General features: G+C 35.6%; 1 long non-coding RNA gene across 3 annotated transcripts in view; it reads right to left on the bottom strand.

The window, feature by feature from the left end:
* Dph6 overlaps positions 1-20,850 on the bottom strand; it is a 207,851-nt gene that overhangs the window by 106,002 nt on the left and 80,999 nt on the right. For all 3 annotated transcript variants that reach the window (XR_003850786.1, XR_001872620.2, XR_003850787.1), the window contains exon 4: positions 4,498-4,571. This is a non-coding gene — a long non-coding RNA (diphthamine biosynthesis 6). The remainder of the gene's footprint in view (positions 1-4,497; positions 4,572-20,850) is intronic.

Here is a 20,850-nt window from a genome sequence, read left to right on the forward strand (position 1 = left end):
TCAATAAAAAGAAAAAAAAATAATTCTTCAAAGCATAAAAATTTCCTCCTTAATAATTAGTAGATGTGAAAAACATTGAAATCTACCTGATGACTTTATATCCATGCTCAGATGCCAAGGAGCTCAGAAAGTAACTGACTGTGAATAGTAATAATCAGATATATAAAGATTAGAAAGGCATGTCCATCTTAGTGTCAATTCTATTAAAAATGAATTTTTCTGTATGAAACTGTATTTTAAAATAATGAAATGGAGATCTTTTTAAAGTTTAAAACCTCATTTAATTTTACGACTTATAGGGTTTATAGTGAGTGCAATACTGTATAAATGTAATAATTCAACTGTAAACCTAAAAATTTCCAGCCAATTTTGAAAGAAATGCATCTTAGCTCAGGAAATTGTTACTGAATATGTCAATGGTGTTGTAATGAAATGCTTCTTCTAAGTATGTGGTTATTAAATAAATAACTAAAACAATAAATTTCCATAAGTCACTGTTGCATATGAGGTTGTGACATTTATTAAATCCTTTATATCTTAGAAATACAAAGATGCAAGACAAAGTATAAATTGAAATTAAGGCAATTTAAAGTTGAATGTAAAGATAACAGGGTACCAGTAACATTACATTAAAATTTTCAAGTTTAAAATATTACAGGCATGCTTTGTGCTATAAAATGTGGTTATCATAAATCATAAGTTGAAGTACCCTTCATATAGCTTTGAGAAGGTTAAGTCTTTTAAGTATGGGTATGCCATGGGGCCTACGCTTGTGCCTGTGTGCAGCAGCCTCCCAATCATGAACATGTTTTCATTTGTATTTTTAAGTTTCACGAACAGATGTCAGCCTTATTTTTAGTTTGCCTATTAAACCATGTTTGTTTAAATTTATTAATTAACATTAATTTGTAACATGAATAATTCTTAGACAATATGATCTAAACTGAAATAAATAAATAATACTTATGGCTTAAGGGATATGCAATAAATCTCTATCAGCAACTCAGTTATTCTAAGATATAGGCAGACAGACTGTAGGAAAAACATCCCCTAAATAGGTAACACCTCACCTCTTCTACCAGGACCTCACCATGCAGAGAAATTTTGATACATGCATATAAAATGTGAGATTATATTTCTGTCTACATAACTGTGCTTTCCCCTGTTTCCCTTAATTTGCCTCTAATATGCTAAAATATTAACATTATTCATTTTTACTTTATATGTATGAGTGTTTTACCTGCATGTATATAAGTATACCCATACATGCAATACCTATGGCAGCCAGAAGAGGAATTGGAGTTAGAGACAGCTGTGAGCCACTGTATGGGTGTTAGGAACTGAACCTGGGTCCTCTGGAAGAGCAGCCAGTGCTATTAACTACTGAGATTTCTCTCCATCACATGTATTATTTTATACATTGTAGAATTAGAGAACAAACAAGTTGAAGAAAACTTAGATTTTCAAGTCAAATAATTAGTAAGCTTTTGATGAGACAGTATCTATCAATGTCACTTTGTCAAAATTATGACACAATTACCTAAACACAGAATGATCTTATCTCTATTAATCCTTTTGAATAGGAAAAGCATTTGAATAAATGGATTAAAAGAAATCTAGAATGAGTTTTACTCAATATGATGCAAGAGTCTATATTTTCTCTTTGGCTGATATATATAAGTCCCCATAGAGAATTTATTCATCCAAATAAATTAAAAATAAATTAATTTAGGTTTTGTTTTGCCAAGTCAACATTAATCATTATTATCATTTAATATTATGATATTTAAAGGATTATACTTTTATTTATTTTACTAATTTTTCATTTAATGTATTTTGATCATGTTCAAACTCCCTCCTCCATTGATTCGGTTTACTTTTTAAAAAATTTGTTTATTTGTGGGTCAGTGAGGATGGATTTGTGCATGTGAGTGCTGTGACTGCGGAGACTAGAAGACAGCAACAGACCTCCTGGAGATGGATTTACGGGTAGTTGTGAGCTGCCTAACATGGATGTTAAGAAGTGATTTTGGGTCCTTTCAAAAAGTACTATGTGCTGAGTCATCTCTTAATCCCAAACACTATGCTTTTGGAATAGATCAGCACAACTGATTTTTGGAAACTGTAGATGCAAACTAAATGTTTTGCTAGTGGCACATCCCTGTGGGATTGCAGGATCTGGAAGAGGGAAAAAAAGCGAAATTGTCTTGAGAGTTAAACACAGAAAAAGTAAGCATGAAAAAGGAAAAGATGCTTTAATAAGTATTTTTTAGTTTAAATTTACTGGGTTTCTTCTGTGGTTCAAGCAGATTAAAAGTATACTAAATCAAAGATGGAAAGATTAAAGTAGTTATTTACCATTTCTAAAACCTTTATCTTATTTGAGCATGTAGGTAGATGGCAGAGTCCTTATACAGCATGTACAAGGATCTAGGTTTGAACCCTGCACAAGGAGACAAAAATAAAGAAGAAAATATTTGTAATAGTAACCTATGGGTTGCAGCTCATTGAGCTACAATACCTAGGAAAACCAATCTCAAAGAGACCTGGAAAGTTCTTTCTGCTGGCTAGCTTTCTTAGTGCCAGAGGCAGTATCTATGTAGGCACTATCAACCTGGCAGACAGGATGTGCCCATGGATACAACAGTGGTATGACTGTTATAGAGTAAACAACCTCCTTCTGTTTAGATGTGAGGCCTGCTCCACGGAAGGAAAGTCATGCCTGGTACTGTAACTTGGTACTATGGGAAGTCGCTAATACTAGGGAAGAACCTACTATTGTTATTTTGCTAAATGGTCATATACTTATATTTATATCTATAAATCTGGGTTAGTCTCAATGTTAGCCAGAGAAGCTTGTTTTAGCAGTAGGCAATAATCAATGCAGAGACTCAAAACTGGTCAAAATGTAGAGAATAAGTGGCTGTGAGTTCTCATCCCTAAGACCTCTTTATCAACATCCCTACCCTGGATAAGGTTCAGAGAACATTCTAGGGGAGGAGATGGAAAGAACGTAAGAGGCAGAGGAAGGGGAGTGGTGCTGTGAAATGCTCTTCTGGAATTTTCATAGCAATTGCTATCATAAACTCAGAGAAGCTGTGGCAACCTACACAAGACCTGCATGAGATCAAGTCAACTGAAATTATAACATGGATGAGGATAAGCACACTGACATCCACCCCTAATCCAGGAGCAACTGGCCATTGATAACTGCTGAGGAGAGACTAATATTATTTGGGGGAGGGAAGGTTGCCCATATGCCCATGGATGTCTGCATATCCATAAACATATGGTCAGTACTAATTACAATGAGTAGGTTATTTGAAAACACAGACACCAAGGGACAGGCCTAAAACCAAGAACATTTAGACAATACAGAATAGACTTGGAAAACCTTAAAAAGGACAAATAATAATAGAAGCTGTGAACTTGGGGGGGGGGCATTAAGGTAGAGGTAAACAGAGGTAGAGGTCTGAGTATGAGGAAAATATATTGTATGAGCCAGGTGTGGTGGTACACATGCCTTTAATCCCAGCACTCAAGAGAAAGAGGCAGAGGCAGGTAGATCTCTGTACAACTGAGGCTAGCCTGGGTTTATGCAGCAAGTTTCAGGCCAGCTAGGGCTACAAGGAGACCCTATCTCAAAAAATAAATAAATAAAAATAAACAAAACAACAACAACAGTAGAGGACATGAAATTGGGAGGGGGATTGTGGGAAAATCTGTGGGGAGTTGGAAGGAAAAAATGGCAGGGCTGAATTGACCATATTTCATTATAAACATATATGAAATTCTCAAAGAATAGGTATTTTAAAAAATATTTTATTTATTTATTTTTTATTGCCTGCATGTAGGTAAGTGCACTAGTGTCATGGAATGCCTGCGAAGGAAAGAAGAGGTTGTCGGATCCCCTGGAACTGGAGTATGGACAGTTGTTAGCTTCCATGTGGGTGCTGGGATTCGAACCCAAGACTTCTACAAGAACAACTGGTGTTCTTAACTGCTGAGTCATCTCTCCAGCCCCAAGAATTTTTTTTTTTTTTTTTTGGTCTTTTTGAGACAGTGTCTCTCCCTGTAGCCCCAGCTGTCCTGGAACTCACTATGTAGACCAGGCTGGTCTTGAACTCACAGAGATCCGCCTGCCTCTGCCTCCCGAGTGCTGGGATTAAAGGTGTGCGCCACCATGCCCGGCTAGAATAAGTACTTTTTAAAGGCACAGAAAAAAAGAAAGGAAGGATGGCTTTTGTTAATTGGGTAAATACATACATTTAGCTTTATAGGCATGCACAATGTATGTACTTATGATTTGGGTGCAATTATTATTTACTCATTAACCTTTTCTTTGGTGGAGCTAAAGATTGAACTTCTGACCTTGCACATGCTGAGCACACACACTGATACTAAGCTTAGTCCTCAACCTTCAGTCTTAAAATAGTTATACTTTTAAAATATTAAATGAAAATAAAGCAAAATATTAGACCAATTAATTCCTCTTACACATTTTCTACTCGAATACGTTGATAATCAGAAAGTATAGCACCTACTGACACAGCTTCTATTTCTTCTTTTTCCTGAAAACAAAAGAAAAACATGCTTAAAATAAACGTGATTCTGTATTATTCTCTGAAAATTACACGTGAACTGTATGTCATCTAAGAAACCATCATTGAATCAATGTAATTTCCTGCAAATATGATGCACATTTAGAAAAGAATATCTATGCACATTTTAAAATCATCATTTTAGCTGTAAGAAAAATATTTATTCTTTTACTTAAAATGAAATAACTACCACCTAATTTTCATGAGGAAGCAATGACTTAGAAGCACTTTCAAATTCAACAGGGCTGGGGAGATGGCTCAGCACTTAAAAGCACTTGCTGCTCTTCCAGAGCAGGCAAGTTCATTTCCCAGGACTCACATCAAGCAGCTTATACCCACCTGCAACTCCAGCTCCAGGGGATCTGATGTCCTCTTTGGCCTCCTCAGGCACCAGCACATACATGGAAGACACACACACACACACACACACACACACACACACACACGCACACACACACACACAAATAAAAATAAATCTTAAAAAAAGAAAATTCTACAGGCAATATTTTCACAGATTGAGCAATTTTTTTTTTTTTGGTCTTTTTGAGACAGGGTCTCCCTGTAGCCCCAGCTGTCCTGGAACTCACTATGTAGACCAGGTTGGCCTTGAACTCACAGATTGAGCAATTTTTTAAGGAAACTGCAAAATGGCACCAAGAGATAGGCAACAATATTGATTTTAATCTACATCTTAAGAAAAAGACGAGTATTAGAGGGGCTTCCAGAAAGAACAGGGGGTAGAGGCACTGCCTAGTATCACACAGTAGATAATTCTACCTTAGAAGGAAATAATGAATTCTTATCAATACAGTCACAACTGACAACTCAAGCACAGATCCATGGGTGGAAGACTACTGCATGCAACACACTCATAAATGAGCTAAAAGAGAATGCAAATTCACACGATTACATTTGCAGATCCAAAAGCTGGGATGGTCAAAGAATAAAGATCAACTGAGTTAACAGACTGATTACAGACAATTTGGGAATTTAGGACTGGTCTAAAATGAAATGTAATGTAAAGAATATGATAACATACTTAGGGAAGAATAATACACACTATAGACAAAACCAATGAAATACTATCTATAATATAGATATGAAAAAGTGGCTAGGGGGTAATAACTAATAATGAACAGAATAGAAATGCTCTAAATATTTGTAAGAGAAATCTATTTTAGTGAAAGGATATACAAAAAGAAACTACTTCAGAGAGATGATTTAATTGGTAACACATTGGTTTTACCAAATATGCTAAACCATAGAAGAAAAATAAAAATGTTTCACACAAAAATCTGACAGATAATACTTCTAGACATACTGAAATAATCCTGAGCTGAGCCATACCAAAATATCTCTGTGTCCTAAAAGTATGTCATAATAAGTGAACAAAGATGTGTGATGGTAACTTCTCCTCCCTTTGGAGATAAGGCAAATTTAAAATATCCTCTGCTAAATGAAAGAAAAATTTCTTCACAAACTGTCCCAAAATAAAGTGTTTATTTCTGTCAGATAACATTTCAGGAAAAGAGCTGTTTCCTTTACCTTCCTGTTTCAGCAGCTTTGTGAGAGCATATACTCACAACTTTTCTTCAACCTGATGAAACATTTTCTTTTCATAAAATCGACTGCAATCTTTAGAAAAAGTCAAGGCATAGCATTTCCTATTAATTGCAAATATAGTATAGATCATATAGTGTGAGGATACCAAAAGATCAGCATTTTAGTTCTCTTTCTAAGTTACTTTTAAAAAAAATTTTATTTATTATTTTCACTTTTTTAAAAGAAGCATTTCATTACAGCTTTAATGTACTCAATAACAGTTTCCAGAGCAAAGATGCATCTCTTCCAAAAGTGGCTATAAAAATTTTAGGTTCAGTGTTGAATTAATACAGCTATACAATATTGTACTCAGTATAAGCCCTGTAAGACATAAAATTGAATGAGTTTTTAACCTTTAAAAAATATCTCCATTTCATTTTAAAATATACTGTTTCATACAGAAAGACTCGTTGTTTTTACTAGTAACACTGAGATGTTGGCACATGCATCTCTAATCTGTATGTATCTGATTATTACTAGTCATAATCGGTTGCATTCAAATCATTGGCACCTGTGTATGTCTATAAAGTCATCGGGTAGATTTCAATAGTAATGTTTATCACCTCTACTAATTAATATGACATAAATTTTTATGCTTCCTCCCCAAATATAGTTCATTTTTTAAAAATTTGTTGAATTTTGTATCACACAGAACATCCCAAACCATCTTATTCAACTATACACCCACTTCCCAGATGGCACCCTCCCATAGCCTCCCTCCCCTGACTAGAGCCCTAAGTTACTTTTTACCCCCTTTGAAATTCTAACCTAAGAAAGTATGAAGCACTGGATGTTATTTATATAGAGATATGCATATGTATGCATTTGTTAATTATAGAAAGATAAGGTATAGGCATAGGCAAAGAACTTGCTATAAAGGATTTCAACAGCACAGAGGAAATAACTCTAAGAACTGACAAACAGGACTACATGAAATTAAAAAGGTTCTGTACATCACGAGGAACTATCTACAGGGTAGAGACAGTCTACAGAATGGGAGACAATCTTTGCTAGCTATCGTTCTGACAAGAGGTTCAATGTCTAGACTATATAAAGGACTGCACAAATTAAATAACAAAATATCCAAACTTTACAATCACAAATGGGCTTAATGAATTGAACAGTTCTCAAAAGAAGCAGTAACATGAATCTGGCAAACAAATATTTTAAAATATGTTCAATATCCTTAGTGATCAAGGAAATGAAGATTAAAAATAGTTTAAGGAACAGTTTCAAGACAATAATTAATTTAAGCTTTCTCTTACATGTGGATCTTGGATTTTAATTTTCATATATATGTATGTGTGTGTGTGTGTGTGTGTGTGTGTGTGTGTGTGTGTGTGTGCGTGCACATAGGTACAGGACATAAACTAGAAGGAAACCATGAAAGGGGGAAACAGTCTGAAGGGAACGAGGAGGGGCAAAAAAGAAGGTAATTGAATATGTGAAATCAAATGGAAGGCTACTGGCGACTGGATGGTGACTAGCAGGAGTGAAGGCAAGGGAGCAGGGGAGGCGAGGAGAAGGAGAGTTAATAAAAACAAAGTACAAAGACGTCATGAGGAAGCCCATTGCTTTGTATGCTAATCTTGACAAACTAATAGAAAACATTGCCATTAATAAAAAAAATTTTCTAGTATCACTAGTATTTTTCCCTAAACTATCAATCCAGTGCTAAAATGAAAACTGGTACTTATTACTCATTAGTAAAAGTGCTATAATTCTCATTAAATTCTCATTTGTCACAACCCTAGCCCAGTTATTTCTTCTTAATAGACATGCATTCTTTGAAATTCTCTAACTTTTTAATATTTTGTTTGATAATACCTAACCAATCAGCTACAGAATCATATATCTAGCAGAATTCCATTCAACATCAAGCCTGTATAAAGACTATTAGCTGTGCTTAACAATAAAAATTACTACTAAGTAGAAATTCAACCTTACCATCTATAAGCTTTGATTTTGATTTTGAACAAATTACTAAATTTCTGTTTCCTTATGTAAAAAGTAAAGACAATTATTTCTGCTTTCTAGGGTTATTGTGAAGATTCAACTGATTCAGGAAAATAAGAAAGGGTCTAGCATTTAGTACATAGTAACAATTTTCTTCTCTGATCATCATACTCTTTATTGTTACTATGATTTGAAGCCTTTTGTGTTCCTACTTCTATTACCAGTAATAACTTCTTTTACCTCCCCTCTTCTTCTTTCCCTCCCCCACAAAGACCCAACATTCATGACATCATCTATATAAATTATCCACTCAAGGCCCTGCCCCCAAATAATATTACATTAGAAAGTAGAACTTCAACATGAAAATTTGGTGGGGACATAATTAACTCTATATCACTATCCAAAGCAGATGAGACTATGACCTTCTGGTACAATAAATCCAACTCTGGTACTCAAGGAAATACAGAGAAGTATTTGTGAGTAGTCAACATGTGGCTGGACCCACAGGGGAAAACAAGAGCTTTAAGAAGTAGGACAGTATCTTTGTCATTGGTATATATGAAGGCTACTGATTTCTGTATGCTAATTTTATATCCTGCCACTTTGCTGAAAGTATTTATCAGTTTTAAGAGTTTTTATGTAGAGTTTTTAGGGTCTTTCATGTATAGAAACACGTCATCTTCAAATAGGGATACTGTGACTTTTTCCTTTCCTATTTGTATCTCTTTTATATCTTCACTTACTGCTCTGGCTAGAACTTCAAGTATTAAATAGGAAAATGGAAGAGTGGACACCCTTGTTTTGTTCCTGATTTTAGTGGGAATGTTTTGAGTTTTCCTCCATTTAGGGTGATGTTGGCTATCAGTTTGCCATATATAGCCTTTGGTAACTCACAATTTTAGTGCCAGGAATGAGATCATTCCTCTTGGCTGCCAACTTGAACTAGTTAATAAGACCCTATTGCTGAAGATACCACAATCTTGGATGCAAGACAGAGAGAAATCAAACTGGAACTCAGAAGGAGGTTTCCTCCTTGCTGCCCAGCTTTTATACTGCCAAAATATGCAATGCAGCCTGCTGGAGGAGAAAATGCAACAATAGTCTTTCCAAGCTAAGAACCCTATGAACTACAATACTATCCACTAGGCAAGATGTACCCATTGTGTAAGACTGGCATATCTGTTATGGGGGCAACAAAGTACTCTCTAACTGGTTTTGAGCCCCACTCCACAAGAAGAAATCAATTTCTGGTGCTGTAAATCAGGTTAAAAACACATGGCAGAGGAGGTCTAAGGCCCAGGGGTGTGGGTAGAAGGAAGGACTTACTATTGTTGCTTAACTAAATTGATATAGCTCCAAGTTGCCTTATAAAAACATTTGTTTATACCCACGGACAACTGTTAAAATTAGTCTTAATCCATGAAGTTTCTCTTGGCAAGGAAAGACCACAAATGCAGAAATGCATGGATGGTCAGCCCTCAAGAAGACATTTACACCACCCCTTCTAATGCTTAGAGAATAACGCTGAAGCGGGGGCGGGGGGGTATAAGCGCTGAAAGACAGGGAAAAGAGCCATGAAATGCTATCTTGGGGGCATGACAGCCAATGTAATTATGATCTCACAGCAGCAGCAGCTGTCAGCAATGGGCCTAGAAGATATGACCTGTCAACAGTCAATCATAAATTAAAAAGGGACCCAAGGAGCTCTGCCCCTCCTTGCTGAAATATGGGCTACTGATGGATTCTGGGAGAGATATGATCCTTAGTTGTGTATCCATTCCTGAGCTTACCATGTTTCAATGAATAGTAGCAAACCCACGATCACCCTGACAGGCCAGATTCAACCCACTGAAGAAAACAACAAAACAAGGAAGACATGACTATGGGAAAGGGACTTGTGTATGAGGGAATAAGGGAGGGAAGGAAATAGGAGAGGGTGAGGGAGACAGTAGTAAGAATGTTATGCACACACATATATGAAAGAAAATATTTACAAAAGAAAATATTTAATAAAAGATTTATAAAATACTTAATACAGAGACATGAACAAGGCTAACCAATCAATGAGTATCTACTGAAGAGAATGAACACAACTGAAGAGAATTTAGCTACAACACATTAAATGACATCCTTGTTGTCAATGTGACCAAAAGCAATTTTTGTCAAATATGTAAGACCAAAGGAAAAAAAATAAAAAATAAGAATGAATGATGTCAGTAATAGAGGAATCAGAAACAAAGGCTATACCCTAAATGGCATGACACATTGCTAAGTCACATGGGCTTTCAACAATACAAACTATTTGGCTTACACCATCATTACTATAAATGATGAATGTACAACTAAAACTCAGGAAATAAAGCCAACAATGGCATCATTGAGTAATAGCAATATGCAATGTCATTAAATATTTATATTAGTTACTGTTCTCACAGTGTTCCCTGAAATAGAATATCACTGCTGTTCTTATCATGAGAGGCATTAAGAGCTTCTTAAAAAGTCATCTATGACCATATCTGAAAAGCATATTACCTACATTCATTTGTTACTTAAGTCATCCCTCCTCCTATGCCCAGTCTTTGTCAAAGGTGAAACACACCTGTTAGCCAGCTAGGAGGTCAGACCAGGCAGCTTTCTGACATACATCGACAATCCTAATAATAGAGGAAGCATAAAGAAACATACACAAGTGCATAAAAATACAGGTTTAAGAGGATCAATGTTTCTATATTAACCCTATGTAAGATGACACACCAAAAAATTTACTGAGAAAGAGTAGATATATCAGCAAAATGCTTAAGAGTCCAAAGGCTAAATATAGATGATCAACCATGATTCTAATAGTCCTTTTTTTTTTTTTTTTTTTGGTCTTTTTGAGACAAGGTCTCCCTGTAGCCCCAGCTGTCCTGGAACTCACTATGTAGACCAGGCTGGCCTTGAACTCACAGAGATCCACCTGACTGCCTCCTGAGTGCTGGGATTAAAGGCATGCACCACCGCACCTGGCAATACTTTTAAAATTGTTAACAATGAGGATATGCCACAGCAATCCACTGAGACTGGGAAACACTACTAGCCAACAGATGTTTTTTACAAAACATGGACATCCTGAATGCATGTAAGAAGTTTCAGCTTTAGGCTTTCAAATAAAATGAAAGAAATTCATAGTTGTGTTGTTTGTTTTCTTGTTTGATTTTTTCTTAACAAGGAGAGAAAATCCAAAATGTTTCTCAAAGAATATGTAACATACTGCTTATGACAAGTATTGCGGGAGAATGAAGGGGTAAGGAACTCTACAGAGAGGCAAACAGTACACTTTATGTATGCTTCTGCTTCTGGATTTTTTTCCTCAAGAATATATATAACAAGACATTCTAAAAATCTACACTGAAAAGCAGAAATAGAACAATGCTTTTAAAAGAACTACTCAGACATTAATGAAAGCTATATTTCCTTATATGATTCCAGCATTTGTACATCCTTCATAAAACATCTTTTTAAATTCTCAATTAGGTTACAGATTCTAAACAAATTCTGGATTCAGGCATATGGACGGATTCCACTAGTCCTTTTCTATAACATGTGAAATGATGCAACTATACTGTTGTTTAGGACTAACCACATAATCTATGACTTCTCTTTCCCCTATGATCTGTACTTAATAGTTCCATTAACTTCATCTTTCAAAAATACCCAGAATCTAATCACTTATCACCCTTCTAGCTCTAACAAACACAACCTCTCAATTTGATCACCACAGTAGCTGACTGACATAATCTGTTCTTCCTCACTACAGTATATTTTCTGGAGAAACCAGAATGATCTTTCCAAATGTAAACCAGGACATGTAGCTTCCTCTATTTAAACTACTCAGTGTTTTCTTATCCTACTTATGAACAAATTTCAAACTCCTTTGGTTATTAAACAGTAGTCTGTGGAACCTGCCAATCTTTGGGATCTTACCACTTAACACCGTAACCCTGGTTCACTCTGCAGATATATCAACTAGAGGAGGACCCAAGGCTTTCTCTAACTATTCTGTCTAGTTCTTCACCATTATTACTTCCTTTCCCTGTCTTTTCCTTTTGATACTAGCTGGAATTATACATCATCTATTTACTTTTTGCTTTATAAATGTCTGTCTGCAGTCTTTGAAAGAAGGTCTTTGTTCTTTGTCCTAGTCTTACTGTATCTATCTTTGGCAATAGTATACCTAGAAAAGTATATCAACAAATGCTTATAATTTAATTAAGTTGACATTGTAGAATTATACAATTTCTGTCTTTTTTTTTTTTTTTTCCGGAGCTGAGGACCGAACCCAGGACTTTGTACTTGCTAGGCAAGCACTCTACCACTGAGCTAAATCCCCAAACCCTACCATTTTGTAATATATATTTCAAAGGTGAATATCTTTGTCTTGTCAGTGAGGAAAAGGTTAACAAACCAGAAGGAAAAGTTGGGAAATTATATCAATAGGACATTTTAAAAGAATAAATACAAATGAATCCAAGGATCCTTTAAAAAAACTGAAGAAATATAAGCTAAAATTGTATGCATTTTATAAAACAAATATTTATGCTTTAAATGTAATTAACACTCAAAATTGATGAGGGTATGGGGAAGTGTCCAACCACAGTCACCACTGAAGGACCAACTGCTACTATATCGTTTTTGAAAAAAAAAATTCACAGTATATATCATGCAACTTAATTAGACCTAGTCTCACAGATCCTGAAAATTTATATCAAGATATAGAGATTGTGAAGGTAATTGAAAACAATAACTTATAGGTGAAGAGATTCATCAAATTTATACTGTGATTGTAATTTTAACAAAAATTGGAAAATCCTAAAATTCCAAATAATGGGACAGTAGTTTAATGAATTACAGTATACTAAGAAGACAAAAATCAAATTAATCATAAAACTATATTTTCTAAAAACATAAAATATATGAAACTATTTATGACTTAAATTAGGTAAGAAAATGTGCATGGAGTTCTAAAACCTAAGAGTTTAAAATCCACAGGCACAGAAAAAAACAGAAATAGATCACATTGCAATAATGATTATTTTTTAATAGTCTGATATCATTTTTCCTGTTTTATTTCCAATTTTATGCTTCCTGAAGTATCATATTATTACTCTGTTAATCAATGAAAATTACTAAAAATTCAAGTGTGGATATAGATACTTATCTGGCATCCCTCATCCCATGTGCCGGTAAATTGGCACTGAAAACTATTCATGTGTTTACCAAAACTAATTTTAAAAGTCTCACCATGTCCTACACTATATTAAGAAAGGGGAAACATTTGAAAATAGCAAATGGTACCCTTAGAGAATTAAAATCTAGTGGTGAGGGATGAAGGGGAATGGTCACTCGAATAAGCAACGATATGATATATCTATATATAGAGATTAGTGGACTACAAACAAGGAATATTTTACTGGAGATTAACACTAGAAAATGTTTATTTATTTATTTAGTTTTTAGTTTCTAGAGGAAACTAGTTTCTAGCGTTTCTAGAGGAAGGCTGGCCTTAAATTCAATATGCAGTCAAGGTTAGCCCTGAACTCCAGATCCTCCATTTCCAAGGTGCTAGGATTGCATTAATATACCATCATACCTAACTTAGGAACTATTTAACTTTAAAAATAAAAACTATATTTCAAATAGTAGGCATGAAGAATTAGCTCTTGTCTTCCTATATTCTTCCTAACAGAGCATTTAAATGCAAAATCCAACAGATCTTTTCCAAAAAACAAGTCTGGTTTTAACAAACTATAGATAACTTATCTGTTAACAAACTTTAATTTTTTTTCAAATCTGCACATTTTTTAATTCTCAATCTCCATTTGGTAGCTAAATCATTAATATTAAAAAATAACCAATATGATTTTAATGTTATGAGTACTATTTTAAATACTCAAAGAAGTATAAATATGTAATTATTTATGAGTTTATAACTTAATTTTTAAGGATTGTTAATAATTATTCTTGTTTCTTAATTAATTAATTAATTAATTGCATGAGTATTTTGCCTGCATGTATATGTGCACCACATCTATGAAGTGCCTAGAAAGTCCAGAAGAATGTGTCAGATCCCTTGGAACTGGAATTACAGATGGTTTGTGATCTCCCATGTGGGTGCTAGGAACTGAATCCAGGTCCTCTGCAAGAGCAGTCAGTGCTCAACCACTGAGTTATTTTTAAAGATAGGATTTCCCTATAGGCCCAAGCTAGCCTGGAACTCATGTAAACCAGACTGGCTTTGATCTCACATAGATTGCCAACCTCTGTCTCCCAAGTGCTGGGATTACAGCTGTACATCATCACACCAGGTCAATAATTATTCTTAAGAACTGTGGTTCAAGAATATTTGCAATAAGGATACAAGTGGTTTCTAATATGAAATGTAGCTGCAGCTGTGTCCTCATTCATAGACAAACCCTCTTCCATATCACAGATAAATGGGATTCCAGGTAGAGACTGCAATGATGAAGACATGTGGCCATATAACAATAGTGATGATTTAAGTGTAGAACATAAAAGGGCTTAAAAGTAGAAATCTAGAACAAATTAAAATTCTGATCATAAATTGGGTGTGGTGGCTCATACCTTTAATCCCAGCACTCAGGAGGCAGATGCAGGATGATGTCTGTAAGATAAAGGCCATCCTGGTCTACATAGCAACTTTCAGGCCAGCTAGGGCTACAGGGAGAGCTTATCTCAAAAAAAAAAAAAAAAAAAAAAAAAAAAAAATTCTGATCACTGGATATTCAATTATGTCAATTGTAACCAAGGCTAGATTTGATCCAGGGGTGGGTCTAGAGACTCATGGGGAGCTGCTGTCACCATTTTTAACATGGAGAACTGAGCTGCAAATGGCAGGCATCTGCAGTGCAGTGAAAGGCTGGCGGAGACTGCAGGCAGGATACAGATGGTGTGTGTGTTCCAAATATGGAAAAGGAAAAACCCATGGGCATTTGTGCCTTTGTAAGTCACCCCCTCCAGGATGTCATAAACTATGCAAAACCCAAATAGAATGTGTTATGTCAGTTTTGTCAATCTGTGTCAGGACTGGGAAACCCTAGAGTCCTCAGAGGGTGTGTGTGGGTCCCCCATGTAGGGAAAAGGGGAACATTTAGTGTAACAAATTAGCGCACCCCGCACTGGAAATGACAAACGGCTGGAGATCAGGAAAAGCAATGTGGTTGGTGGTAGTCATATGGGTTATACAATGGATTGTAAAATATGTAACTAAAACGAGGCATGCCACGGAGATGTGGACAGACTCAAAGGGGGAAATCTCAGGGTAGCAGCCATCCTGCAAATGTTGGAAAATAGCTTACTTTCTTGAGAGGTGGTGGCCGCCGCCAAGTGTCTGAATATTCCCTAAGGATTATGAAGAGCCTAGAAAAAATTTTACAAGCAGAAGAGGAACCCAGAGAGGAGGTGTGGCCACTTTCTGCATAATAAAAGATTTGTGGTAAGCAAAAACAACAGCTTCAGAGGATGCTAAAAAGAATAAGGAGTTACTTAGCAAATTCAGTCTCAACCTCAGAGCTTGAGAGAAAAACAAACAAACAAACAAACAAAAAAAGGAGATTTAAGTTTAGGTTACAGGACCCAGGAGTCAGTGGACCCAGAAAAAAGGACAGAGAGTAATGAGGAAAACAAAACAAAACAAAAAAACCCTAGAAATAAAAGTAGCTAAAGCTGCTCCTCAGATTAAACCTTTGATACAAAAAGAGGAAAAAGTGAACAAGACTGTAACTAGGAGAAAATACTCCACACTGGAGCTGATGGGACTAGGATTTTCAAACAAGTAATTAAAGAGCCCTTGACCACGTGGCTCGTGAGGGTATGGGACATGGGAGAAGATAATGTCAGTTCAAGTCCTTCAGAAGCATCACAGCTGAGTTATATAACCACCCATCCGTCCTTGAGACATAGGCTGTTTAACGTAGGCCAATACAGGGGGAAGCAGTCCCTAATGGAATGGCTGTGCAAGGTATTAAAGATACATGGTTATCACCAATGGAGACTCCCATGATTAGAAGAGGCTAGAGGATTATAAAAGAGGGACAGGCATTAGTGATAGAACTAGGTAGGAGAAAAGCAATATATAACACCCAGTTTGCTTGGCCAGATAGGGATGCACTCATCAGAGATATAAAGAAAAGCTAAATTCAACTGTGACCTTGAGCATAGTATGGAGATTTTAATGGTTTTGCTAAGTCCCTTAATGGCACAGAATCTTTGTAAAGTGAGGGAGACTTTGGCAGACCTAAGTGACACAAACCAGCATGTAAAATATGTCTGCAGAACAGTACAGCAACCTACAAGAATATAAAAAAGATAAGACAAAGTAAGTGATCAGTTTGGGTTACTTGAAGACAAATGTGGCAAGATTTATGTCGAGCCCAAATTCCAAAGAAAAAAATGACAAAAAACCAAATTCGGTACTAAGGAGTTTCTAGAAGGCTTTAAAACCTGAAGAACATAAGTTCACAAAAGGCATTCAGAGGCTATAGGCTCCAGTGAGGCAACAGCTGTAGATATGCTGTTTGATGAATATGGTACACCTGCTGAGATATTTTCTAGGCATCTGTAATTGTATCCATGTTTGTTTAGATGTGTTTGCTTCCTTCCACTGTCTTTATAGTAGGGGAGACACCACTGAGATGGGTCAGCAGCCATGTCTTGAAGACAAATGCTGGGGAGGCCCAAGAGGTCAATATCTTGCCATGATTGTCTCACACCTATCATCCCCTCTAAGGCTCAGGGACTCTTGTGAAAAAGGTGGGTGGAAAGTTTGTAAGAGCCTGAGGAAAGGGGTGGAGTGTAACTTAAAGTTTCTCCAAAAGGCTAGAACTGATGGGGGGGGGGGGGCAGGGTCTAGAGTCCTATGCTGAGCACACTGGGAAAAGGAATAGAGCTGTTGCCATTTTGAATACAGGGAACAGAGATGCAAACCATGGGTGAGTAGGCGAATGGGCGAGTAGCCGTGTGCAAAGAGCTGGCAGAGACTGCAGGAAGGATAGTGATGGCGCATATATTCCAAATATTGAAATAGAAAAGCCCACAGGAATCTGTGCCTTTGTAACTCACCCCCTACTGGATGTCATAAACTATGCAAAACCGAAATAGAATGTGTTATGTTGGTTTTGTCAAACCACATCAGGACTGGGAGACCTTAGAGTCCTCAGAGGGCATGTGTGGGTCCCCCAGGAAGGGAAAAGGGGAAAATTGATATTAAAGTGTAACATCAATATTTAATACTTTGGCTCAAAAGGTCAAAAAAAAAAAATCCCCAACTCCCCAACCCTGCTTTTTTTTGGCAAATAAAAATATGGCCTACTTATTCTAAAGATTTTGAGATATTAGCCTGCATTTATTAGAGATATTATTTGCTTTGAAAAATGCCTCAGTTATCAATATTAATTTGTTGATGAGTTCTTGCCTGTTGAGAGGAAAGTGATGTTAAATTTAAAGCATTTTTCATCTGAAAGGCATTCTAACATGCTTAATATGAATCATTCATTAAAGAAGTTAACTCACATTATTGCTCTAAGTGACATTATTTGAATTTCTGGCAACATGGCATGGTTGACTAAGGAATCTTCCTAAATGTGAATGATGTCTGGGACAGGGTAGCTAAGCTAGGTATGGCTGGGAAAATATATGCTTTTTCTTTAAATTGATATTTTTTTCATTTGGTAGCTTTACACAGCATAGACTAATAAAGATAAGCACAGAAATAAATATTACTTTATATGGAATAATTCTGAAAGTGACAGAAAATTTCCTAAGTTCACTAACATTTTTGGGTAAATAACTTGTTAAAGGAAACTAGTTGTTTTTCTTAGCATGATCAATAGAAAAAATTGTAAAGTAGAAAATGATCACCATCTGGTATTCTCCCATTAAGTACTGAGCTCAGAATAGTACTATCATTTCTCTTTGTGAGAGTTCTCAATTAAATAAAGGGAAAACTTGTTAAGGCTGAAAATTAAAATGACAAATTGCAGAAGATCAAAATAATTTCTCAGTTACTTCCATTTAAAAATAAACAATGTATTATTTTACTTTTGCTTCACTGCTTTATTTTCAGAGATACATCATCCCAGCCCAGACTCTATATTATAAGAAAATTTCTCTCTCAAACCATATTTGGACACTATGAAGGAGTAAAATTAAAATAATTTTCCAACTGTCCATTAGTCATCAATAAGTCAGCATTGTCTAATTAATGAATATATCAGGTCTGTGACTATTGAAAAGTAGCAAACCTCTGAAATGGCTTCATTCAGAACACTTTTTATATTGAGTTTTAACATAAAGATGAAGTCTTATAAAAGGAGCAGTCATGCAAAATACCACACCTGAGGGAAATTAAGAATAGTTTTAAAAGCTGTCACAATCTGTATTAGTTTATATGCCTCATTTCTGTGACTAAATACCTAACAAAAGCAACTTAACAAAGGAATGGTTTATTTTGGTTTGCAGTTTGGGGACACAGTACATCATGGTGAAAACTTATGGTGGCAAGAACTTGAGGTAACATTGAATCATAGTCAGGAATCAGAGGGAGCAAGGAATGCAGTGATCCAGCTCCCAGTTTCCTTTCAGTCTGGCAGTTAAGGTAGGTCTTCCCACGTCAACTAGCCTATCTAGAAAATCCCTCACAGCCACCCAGGGATTTGTCTTCAAAGAGTTTCTAGATCCTGTCAAGTTTATAATCTACAGAAATCAGCATACTGTCCTTGATTTGACCCCCTCCTTTAGATTTCTTACTGTGCATTTGGATAATGAATAACTATACAGTGTAGACAACATAAAATAAATTTCTTCAAAGTATAGTTATCTTGGTTGTGGCTGCCAAACATTAAATACTTTTTATTGGTATATATTCATTGTATGTAGTGATCAGGTTTCATAAAGACTTTTCATTCAAGTAGCTGATGTAGTTTGACCATATTAAACTTCCATCCTCACTCCTACCTCATCCCTTTCTCTTCCATTACATCATTTTCTTCACCCAGACAATTTCATGTCAAATGTGTGTAGGTATGGGGTGTGTGTGTATGTGTGTGTGTGTGTGTGTGTGTGTGTGTGTGTGTGTGTGTATGAGTTAGTTTATTATCCCTACAGAATCTAGGATACACAAATGAGAGAAACTTTGTGATAATTTATGAAATAACAGTAAGATAGAAATAAGAGTTTAATAAAGCATGAAAAGGTATTTTATAGGTCTGGTTTCCATAGGTCAAGATGTAGGTGTAATCAAAAGATCAAGAGTTTTGCTAAAGTGTTTTGTTTTGACTTATGTTTTTGTTACGGCATCACGCATCAACCATTGGGCAGAAAGGGAGATAAGCCCTAGAGTCAAAAATGTTTTGGAATCTATAGCTATCAATGTATACAAAGCTTCCCTGAACTCAAAATCATTGTTCCTATATTCTTACCATGTTCTTTCAAGAAAAAGCAGTGACTTAAATGACCAATTAATCTGCCCACGCCAATTAGAAAGACTTCAATGCTACTGTAAAGATAAGTTGAATTATGTAGTTCTCTGGTAAAACACTTACTATTGTGTAGGCAATTACAGAAAAACAGATTTCTGCTTAAGTTGCTAAAGAAATGGAATTTTGATGCTGCTTTGAAGGATTTTATATTCTGCTAGCTGTATTACATTGGAATTTTACCATGATTATCTTCTGGACATAAAGCATTAATGTTAAATTGACTGGATAAAAAAAGATAGTGAGGTAAAAATGATGCAGCAAAAATCACTGTAACTATAAACAAAAATTTAAACTGGAATCTACAAAGATGATTCAGTAAATAAAATGCTTGTCTGCAAATACAAGTACCTGAGTTCAGATCCCTGGAGCCTATGTAAAATGAAATTTGTTGTTCCACACTTGTAATGTCAGTGATGGTAAGATGGGAGGCAGAGACAGACAGATATATGGAGCTCACTCTACAGATAGCCTACTGTACTTGGTTAAGTTCCAGGCCAGGGACAGACCCTGTCTCAAACAAAAGGTGAAAAGACGTGTGGACTAACACCCCAGGTATCGTCTGATCTCCAACTATATGTATATACATGTGCATGCACCCACAAACACATATAGGAACACACAGAAACATACACAGAAAAAAAAAAATAAAGAAAAAAAATTGAACTGGGGAAGGGGCACATTAAAAACAATATAAGCTACAATTTCCATTGTCAAGTAGCCAGACTAATAGTTTTGATAAGGATTAGCCATGTGGCATTGGCCAAGATGTCTAACTTCTCCAAACTTCAATTCCCCAAGTGGTAAATAAGGGATTTAAGGTTCTTTGATTGTCTACTACACTGATATTGAATGTTTCTTTCCAAGGAAATTATTAAACTTTTCTTCTCTAAAAATGAACACAACATGAGTCTTTAAAAAAACAAAATAAGAGAAATACTTCTGTGAATTGTGGCAAAAGGCATTTAGCACTGGCATACTTATATCTACAAAGATAAGACTTCTTAATTATGGGTTTTATTTTTCATACAAGTTGAAATTATATTATTTTAGTTTTTATTATGCCCTATGCATATCATTAATGGAAGTGAGGAAAAAAATCCTGGAGGCTTACTGCTAGATTAAAATGTACAATTATGTAATAATCATATCTCAAAACA

The sequence above is a fragment of the Nannospalax galili genome, unplaced genomic scaffold, assembly GCF_000622305.1.
Source record: "Nannospalax galili isolate Female #2095 unplaced genomic scaffold, S.galili_v1.0 scaffold999, whole genome shotgun sequence".
NCBI lineage: Eukaryota > Metazoa > Chordata > Mammalia > Rodentia > Spalacidae > Nannospalax > Nannospalax galili.